Here is an 8,607-nt window from a genome sequence, read left to right on the forward strand (position 1 = left end):
ACCGCTCAGTCATTAATAAGCGTTTCGTAAACTGTTAGTATTTAATTTGAGGCATCAAAATATTTATCTTGAATTTGCAAAGTATTAATCTCTATGCAATGATTTTTATTTATGAAAAAATAAATCAATTCATCATGTCCCCGCACAATTTTTTTTTTTAAATCGTCCCTGCACAACTGAGGACTATTAAATAAACAATTTCCTCATAAATACTTGTCAGTTATCCCTGCACAAAATTTCTTTTTTTTTAGATTACAGTTGTATCTTTTGCAAACAAATCCCTGCAAACTCTTGTAATAGCACTCAAAAATTCAGATCATTTATAGATAGCACAGAAACTACTCAAAAGCACTTATGTAAATTGTACCAACATATCATACCAGTGGTACCAGTTCCATACGGTACCAAATCAGTGTTGCTGCTAAATTTGCTAGTAAGACCTTGCTATTTGCAAGTAACCTTTTTTAAGTATACGAAATAATAAGACAGCAAGTCAGAACAAATAATCTCTTATGAAATTGGGACATAGATTTCAAGAAAAAAAAAGAAACTGGGGCATACCATTCAAAATTCTATTTCATTTGTTTAATTATATTTTCTTTATTTATGTTTACAAAATTAAGCTACACATCATCATATTTCAACCCTGATAAAATCACAGATAACTCTTATAACACAATAACGATACAATAATTTAATTAACAAAACAATAATGAAGAATCTCATTTGTTCTTATCGGTTTCCCCATTATGTTTTTTCAAATACCCACGAACCTTTTGATACTTGAGCACAGCCCAAACAAGGTGTCTTAGAGAGAACTCAGGCCATAACGGGTTTGGATTCTGCAAGTGGGTGAAATCTGATTGCCACAGAAGGAAGTTACTCAAACGGGTCTCACCCGAAGTCCGTATAATGATTTCAGGCTCCACACAACCAGCCGTGTACATGTTTCGCTCCAGATCATTCACATCGATTTGAACTTTCTCTCTCCTCTCTCTAACGGATGCCTCTATTGCATGTGTTATCTCATTTGTCGAGGTGTAGGCTACACAAACCGAGAGCACGGGTCCCTTGTTCTGCACTGTCATATCCATAGCCTTTTTTGCAGCTACACGTACCGGCTCGGTAAGAAGTTCTAAATTACCCCAAAAGTTGATCCTCGCATCAAATTTCTTCAACAAGCTCCCTTCTGTCATCAGTTCGTCTATTTTCTCTTTCATCAAATCCATTAATGCCTGAACCTCGTGTGGGTCCCGGCTGAAATTGTCGATGCTAAAAGCATACACTGTCACATACTTCACGCCCATTTCATAACAGTATTGGAGATTTGATATGAGGGATTTAAACCCGACCCGGTGACCACTATTTGGGTCGGTATTGTCTTGGTGCAAGGCATGTCTCTTTGCGTACCGACGGTTACCGTCCATTATGAATGCAATGTGGACCGGTACCGGACCCATCGAGAGGATAGAAAAGAGGCATTTACGTATCACAAAAGAGACATGTCCCATGGCTTTAGATATCATGCTTTTGCCATCCTTTTCCATTTGAAGATCAAGCAAGAAAAGAAACCTACATAATGCAAAAGATCAGACTTTTAATGGTTATAAGCGAAAAAAGAATAACATTAAATTAATTAAAGTTATTTGTGAAAACTTCTGTAGTTATGACCAAAAATTCTCCACACTGGTCGTCATTCTTTTGTTTGCTCATTTTCAATTTGTCTATTTCCTTTTCTTTACTGAGAAAATACCAGTAGGTCAAAAGCATGGTTGTAACTTGCAAGATACTAGTACTGGTACACCACTCCAAAATTTTCATTAAAATTTTTCTGGGCTTTCTCTTGATTTAACCTCTTGTACAGAGATCTTTCACCTTGCACGTGCAAGATGGTTTTTTTATTTCTAGGTTTTTGAAAAACTGAAAGGCTAAATTCTTCATTATTGCCTTGATACAAGGAGAAGGTTCATCTAGTCCTTATTTGTTAACCATCGTTTCGTGGGTGTTTTTCATTATTATCCTGACAAATGTTAAGTCAGACATTTTCAGAAACACCTTGAGTGCATGGTTGAGCACTACATCTCACAGTACAAGGACAGGAACTGAAGGTGGGCACCTACTGCTACTACCACTGTAGTGCAACACGTGTCCAGACACTGACACATACTAATTCCTAACAGTACACCCTAGTTAGGTCTTCCTTTAACAAATTATACCACGATTCAGATTGAGATAGAATTGAAAACACTATTTCAGAGAGAGAGAGAGAGAGAGAGAGAGAACCTTGACTAGGACCAGGAGGAGTATTAAATTTGAAAGAGGGGGTAAAGAGAGAGAAGAGAGATTCAATGTTGGGTCTCTACTCTTCCAGTGGAGAAGAAAGGTTTGACATACATCATCTGATGATTTTTTATTGGTACCAATTACCAGAAAGTGAGAGAGAGAAAGCGAAAGAGTACAGGTGGACAAAATTTTAACAATTCTTATTTTGTTTTTTCCTGAGGTTTAATGTGGACGAAAGAGAAATTCTAGAGAGATAGAAAGAAAGTATGACTATAGTCAATTCAAAATGTGTGTGCTTGAATTAAAATATGTTTGTAGTTTGTACCAATATAATTCTTGTTAAAATGTCCCTGTTAATGTTATAATTAGAGCAAAGTTAAGGTGTGATGTGCTCACTAAGAAAGTTTGGTGAGCACAACTCAAAAAGTATACCAGATCGGTTTCAAACAACGAATTCAAATCATTGAAATCCATGTACTTTATGAGTGATGCATATACATTCAAAATTTTGAAAATTTCAAATTTATTTGATACAAGGTCAAGCGGTCAAAGAAATGATCATTTTATAAGTTGTTTTCATTATTTCTTTGACCGCTTGACCTTGTAGCAAATTAATTTGAAATTTTCAAAATTTTACATGTACATGTATCACTCATGAAGTACATGGATTTCAACGGTTTAGATTCGTCGTTTGAAGTCAATTCGATATACTTTTGAAGTTGTACTCACCAAACCCTTTTGGTGAGCACATCATACCCTAGCTTTGCTCTAGTTAGAACATAGACATTTTGACAAGAATTATATTGGTACAAACATTTTAATTCAAGCACACACATTTTGGATTGACTTCATACTTTCTCTCTCTCTCTCTAGAATTTCTCTTTCATCCACATTAAATCTCAGGCAAAAAAAAAACAAAAGAATTGTTAAAATTTCGTCCAACTGTACTCCTTCGCTTTCTCTCTCTCACATGTATTCTAATTTAGAATTGTAATAATTAATACACGATCTTAGTTCATTCAATTTAAAGGAAACAAAAATCCAAATCTATACTTTAGACCCTCCAGATATCATCAATTGATAACAGACCCTCTAAAAACAAGTTACGGAAGAAACACAAAATCAAATCAAGTATTGCATCATCCATGCAACAGGACTTGTATATAGCCATACAAGTGGCATCTACATAAGCTATGAATTTAAACGTACGTACCAAAGAGAGAGAGAGAGGGAGAGATGATGCTTCCCTTGCCTTGCCTTGCCTTGATTAGTTCTAAATAAAATAAAATGCGCACGAGGTCAAAACTAAACTTAAAGTTATGCCTTGCTTATTTATTTGACACTTCAATAAAATAATGACATTAAATATTAATAAGTCCAAACTCATTAGTCTTTTGGAGCTTACACAGGGCCGGTGTACAATCCTATCCCACTCTTTGAATGTTACGTCTCAGTAGTGAATAAATGTATGTTGATTTAGTATTTAATAAAAATTCGACAGCATTTTCCCTCAGTTCCCCGAGTACGCGTTAGAAACACATCCTTTTGGACATGTAATTCAATACGTACTCGTAGGAACAAAGGAAAATGATACCAATTTTTTTCTTAAATACTAGATCCACATACATTTCTTCACATCCTAGTTGAGACAAAGCATTCAGAGAGCAGTCCCAAATCAAGTACTATTAAAATTAATTACTATTGGATTAATTTTGAACGGGTATAAACCTAAAAGGCATACTAGCTATAAGTTCCGGTTTAGTTGGATTATAACATAATACTATATTAATAATATCATTAAGAAAGACAGAAAACTTGCCTGATAACAAGCAGTTACTCCCTTGAAGATTGAGCTTTCTCATCTCCTTCTTTCTTCCCAAGATTAACCTAACTTCTACAACTCCTAAAACCAATTAACCAATCAATGAATATACTTAATTTATTTTAATCTAACTTCAATGCAAGATATGCTTGAATCCAGCAATAGGTCAATATACTTCTTTAAGCAGTAACTTTTTTTTTTTGTGAGATAAATTCAGTATTGACTTCTAATATTTCTGACAACTTTTTTTTTTTTTGGCAGGTATACAACTAACTGAAACAATGCATCAGTTGGAAAGATACATGACTAATACTGACCAATGTGGATATAATTTTGCTCCAATATGTCCAGCAAACACCCACTAATTTCAAAATTATATTCTACCCTTTACAAACAACCACTAAAACCAATAACATAAATTATATACTTCAACATTAAAAATGAACAATCATCATAAATTATATACATTTCAGACCACCTCCTAAAACAATCATCATAATTTTTTTTAAGAAATGAACACACCTCCTAAAACCAATCATCATAAACAGATATGAACACACCTCCTAAAACCAATCAAAATGAAAAATATTGTTTTAAGAAATGACATCAGATCTGATCCTTCTAAAAACATAAAAAAGTAATATATAATTTTGTTTGCTATGTGATACCTTAACAATAAGATCAGTATGACGAGAGTAGGCCAGATAAAGCTTAGATGCAGTGTCCTTCTAATGCTTCCTTAGCCATGGCTGCTGTTGCCCAATCTAAAAGAAAACTATGAACATTTAACTTGATGCTCTTAAAGGTAATATATATATATATATATATAGAGCTAGGCTACGGTGAGTTGCGAAGTAAAATGCGTTTCTACTTCACGCCGTATTTATATTTTGAAAGTCCAAATTACTGATCCGAACCGTTAGATATTTAATCCATATTAAAATGTGCTTGGAGACCAAATTTTACATTTTTTGGAATTTTTTTTACTATTTATTAAATATTTTTTAAAATTGCTGTTTTAATGTGAACAGTAAAAAGCAGTAAAATTTTCTGGACCATCAGATCAGCGATTTTCAAAATTGCTTAATAAATAGTAAAAAAATTCCAAAAAATGTAAAATTTGGTCTTCAAGCACATTTCAATATGAAGAACAAGATGAACGGTTAGGATCGATGTTTTGAACTTTAAAATCACAAAATATGAGCGTGAAGTAAAATAGTTGCTTTACTTCGCAACTCACCGTAGCCTAGCTCTATATATATATATATTACCTTTAAGAGCATCAAGTTAAATGTTCATAGTTTTCACTTACTACTAGATATTCATATGCAACAAACTACAAAAAAAAAATACAAAAGTCTCTCAACAGCAACAACTAAATTGAAAATAAATTTGAAATTGGTATGGTGTTACTACTTGATTTACTTTACCCTTTCATCTAAGAGAAATGGATCATGAACCACTACTACTTGATTTACTTAACCCTTTTCATCTAACCCTTTCATCAAAGGTACAAATGGATGTCAAAAACAAAATGAGGTCAATTTAAGGTAATTCAATAATCCTTCTAATTACGAGACTCTCAATAGCAACAACCAAAATGAAAATAAATTTGAGATTGGTATATAGTGTTACTACATTACTAATATTTTGACACTCCAAATATGAATCAAGTTATGAAATTCAAAGAAATATAAGAATTCAAGCTTCAAGTAAGCACTAATGGCTATTGATACCTAATTTAAACATAGATGCAATACCATAGTTTGTGAAGGCAGCATAGTTCTAAGAAAAAAGAGAAAAATATTTTTTTTAAAGGAAAAACATAGATGCAATACCAATAAAGTTTCAGACCTACTGTTTGCATGCATGTTAGGTCTCTTTGATATGAGATTCATAACCAGTGGCGAGGCTAGAATTTGAGCTAGGGGTAGACAAAAATCAGATTCAGGTTCAAATAAATTAACGGGATCGGGTTTGGATTCAAGACACAATTCAAAAAAATAGCAAAAAATATATTAATGCAAGAAATTCAAACCTATTTGGCTATTCAATCAATTTACCAAAAAAATAGCAAGAAATACAAATATATATATGACAAATTTAATAATATATGACAGATTCAAATATACCAAATATATATATGACAGATCTAATTACCAGACTTTGAAGACTTTTCATATATACAAAGAGCATCAATTTATTATAACAACATACTTTTAATACCCCTATTCTAATTTATGAAACAAAAGTTCATGAATTAGGAGAAAACACTGATCTCATATACTGTGCTACATTTACAAGTAAAGAAAAAGAAAGCATTTATCATCTGTCTCTATCAAAAAATATATACCACGTTTACCCTTCAAAAAAGATATACCAAGTTTTGACTCTATCAAAAACAAGCAGATGTGTTATTTTTTAGGTGAGTTGGTCAGTTGTGTAGAGTGTTCCGAATACCTTTCAATCGAGTGTTGTATTAGGGTTGTAAATGCTCTATTACTTTGCCATATAAAGACAATACTAGAGTGTTCCAAATACCTTCAATTGGAGTATTGTAGTAGGGTTGTAAATGCCCAATTACCTTGCCATACATAGACAATACTAGAGTGCTCCAAGCACCTTCAATTGGAGAGTTGTATTAGGGTTGTAAATTCCCTATTATCTTGCCAACTGGAGACACTACTAGAGTGCTCCAAATACCTTCAATTAGACAATTGTATTAAGGATGTAAATGCCTTATTATCTTGCCATATAGAGACACCACTAGAGTGCTCCAAACACCTTCAATTGAATGTTGTATTGGGGTTGTAAATTCCCTATTATCTTGCCATATAGAAACACTGCTAGAGTGCTCCAAGCACCTTCAATTGGAGTGTTGTATTAGGATTATAAATGCCCTATTATCTAGCAATATAGAGACACTACTAGAGTGCTCCAAGCGCTTTCAATTGGATTATTGTATTAGGGTTGTAAATGCCCTATTATCTTGTCATATCACACTACTAGAGTCCTCCAAGCACCTTCAATTGGAGCGTTGCATTAGGGTTATAAATGCCCTATTACCTTGCCATATATAGACAATAATAGAGTGCTCCAAGAACCTTCAATTTGAGTGTTGTATTAGGGTTGTAAATGCCCTATTATCTTGCCATATAGAGACACTACTAGAGTGCTCCAAGCACCTTCAATTGAAGTGTTGTATTAGGGTTATAAATGCCCTAGAACCTTGCCATATATAGACAATACTAGAGTGCTCCAAAGACCTTCAATTGGAGTGTTGTATTGGGGTTGTAAATACCTTATTACCTTGCCATATATAGATAATACTAGAGTGCTCCAAGCACCTTCAATTGGAGTGTTGTATTAGGGTTGTAAATGCCTTATTATCTTGCCAAATAGAGACACTACTGGAGTGCTCCAAACACCTTCAATTGGAGTGTTGTATTAGGGTTATAAATGTCATATTATCTAGCAATACAGTAACACTACTAGACTACTCCCAAATACCTTTAAATCTAGTGTTGTATTAGGGTTGTAAATGTCCTATTACCTTGCCATATATAGACAATACTAAAGTGCTCCAAGCACCTTCAATTGGAGTGCTCTATTAGGGTTGTAAATGCCTTATTATCTTGCCATATAGAGACACTACTGGAGTGTTCCAAACACCTTTAATTGGAGTGTGGGTTGTAAATGCCCTATTATCTTGCCAACTGGAGACACTACAAGAGTGCTCCAAATACCTTCAATTAGACTGTTGTATATTAGGGTTGTAAATGCCTTATTATCTTGCCATATAGAGACACCATTGGAGTGCTCCAAATACCTTCAATTGAATGTTGTATTAGGGTTGTAAATGTCCTATTATCTTAACATATAGAGACACTACTAGAGTGATCCAAGCACTTTCAATTGGATTGTTGTATTAGGGTTGTAAATGCCCTATTATCTTGCCATATATAGACAATACTAGAGTGCTCCAAGCACATTCAATTGGAGTGTTGTATTAGGGTTGTAAATTCCTTATTATCTTGCCATATAGAGACACTACCGGAGTGCTCCAAACACCTTCAATTGGATTGTTGTATTAGAGTTATAAATGCCCTATTATCTTGCAATATAGTAACACTACTAGAGTGCTCCAAATACCTTTAAATCGAGTGTTGTCTTAGGGTTGTAAACGCCCTATTACCTTGCCATATATAGACAGTACTAGAGTGCTCCAAATACCTTCAATTAGAGTGTTGTAGTAGGGTTGTAAATGCCCTATTACCATGCCACACATAGGCAATACTAAGTGCTCCAAATACCTTCAATTGGAGTGTTGTATTAGGGTTGCAAATGACCTATTATCTTGCCAACTGGAGACACTACTAGAGTGCTCCAAGCACCTTAAAATAGAGTGTTGAATTAGGGTTGTAAATGCTCATTTATCTTGCTATATAGAGACACTACTGGAGTGCTCCAAATACCTTCAATTGGAGTGCTATATTAGGGTA

The 8,607-nt window shown here is 33.9% G+C and overlaps 1 pseudogene across 1 annotated transcript; it reads right to left on the bottom strand.

The window, feature by feature from the left end:
- Window positions 1-580: 580 nt before the first annotated feature.
- LOC144565773 (dehydrodolichyl diphosphate synthase CPT3 pseudogene) lies at window positions 581-2,378 on the bottom strand (annotated as a pseudogene). The gene is made up of 2 exons (XR_013514955.1): window positions 2,284-2,378; window positions 581-1,572 (listed from the first exon to the last, which is right to left on the bottom strand). The product of XR_013514955.1 is annotated as a dehydrodolichyl diphosphate synthase CPT3 pseudogene (transcript).
- Between the last annotated feature and the right edge of the window lie 6,229 nt (window positions 2,379-8,607).

The sequence above is a fragment of the Carex rostrata genome, chromosome 14 (assembly GCF_964058835.1).
Source record: "Carex rostrata chromosome 14, lpCarRost1.2, whole genome shotgun sequence".
Taxonomy (NCBI): Eukaryota; Viridiplantae; Streptophyta; class Magnoliopsida; order Poales; family Cyperaceae; genus Carex; species Carex rostrata.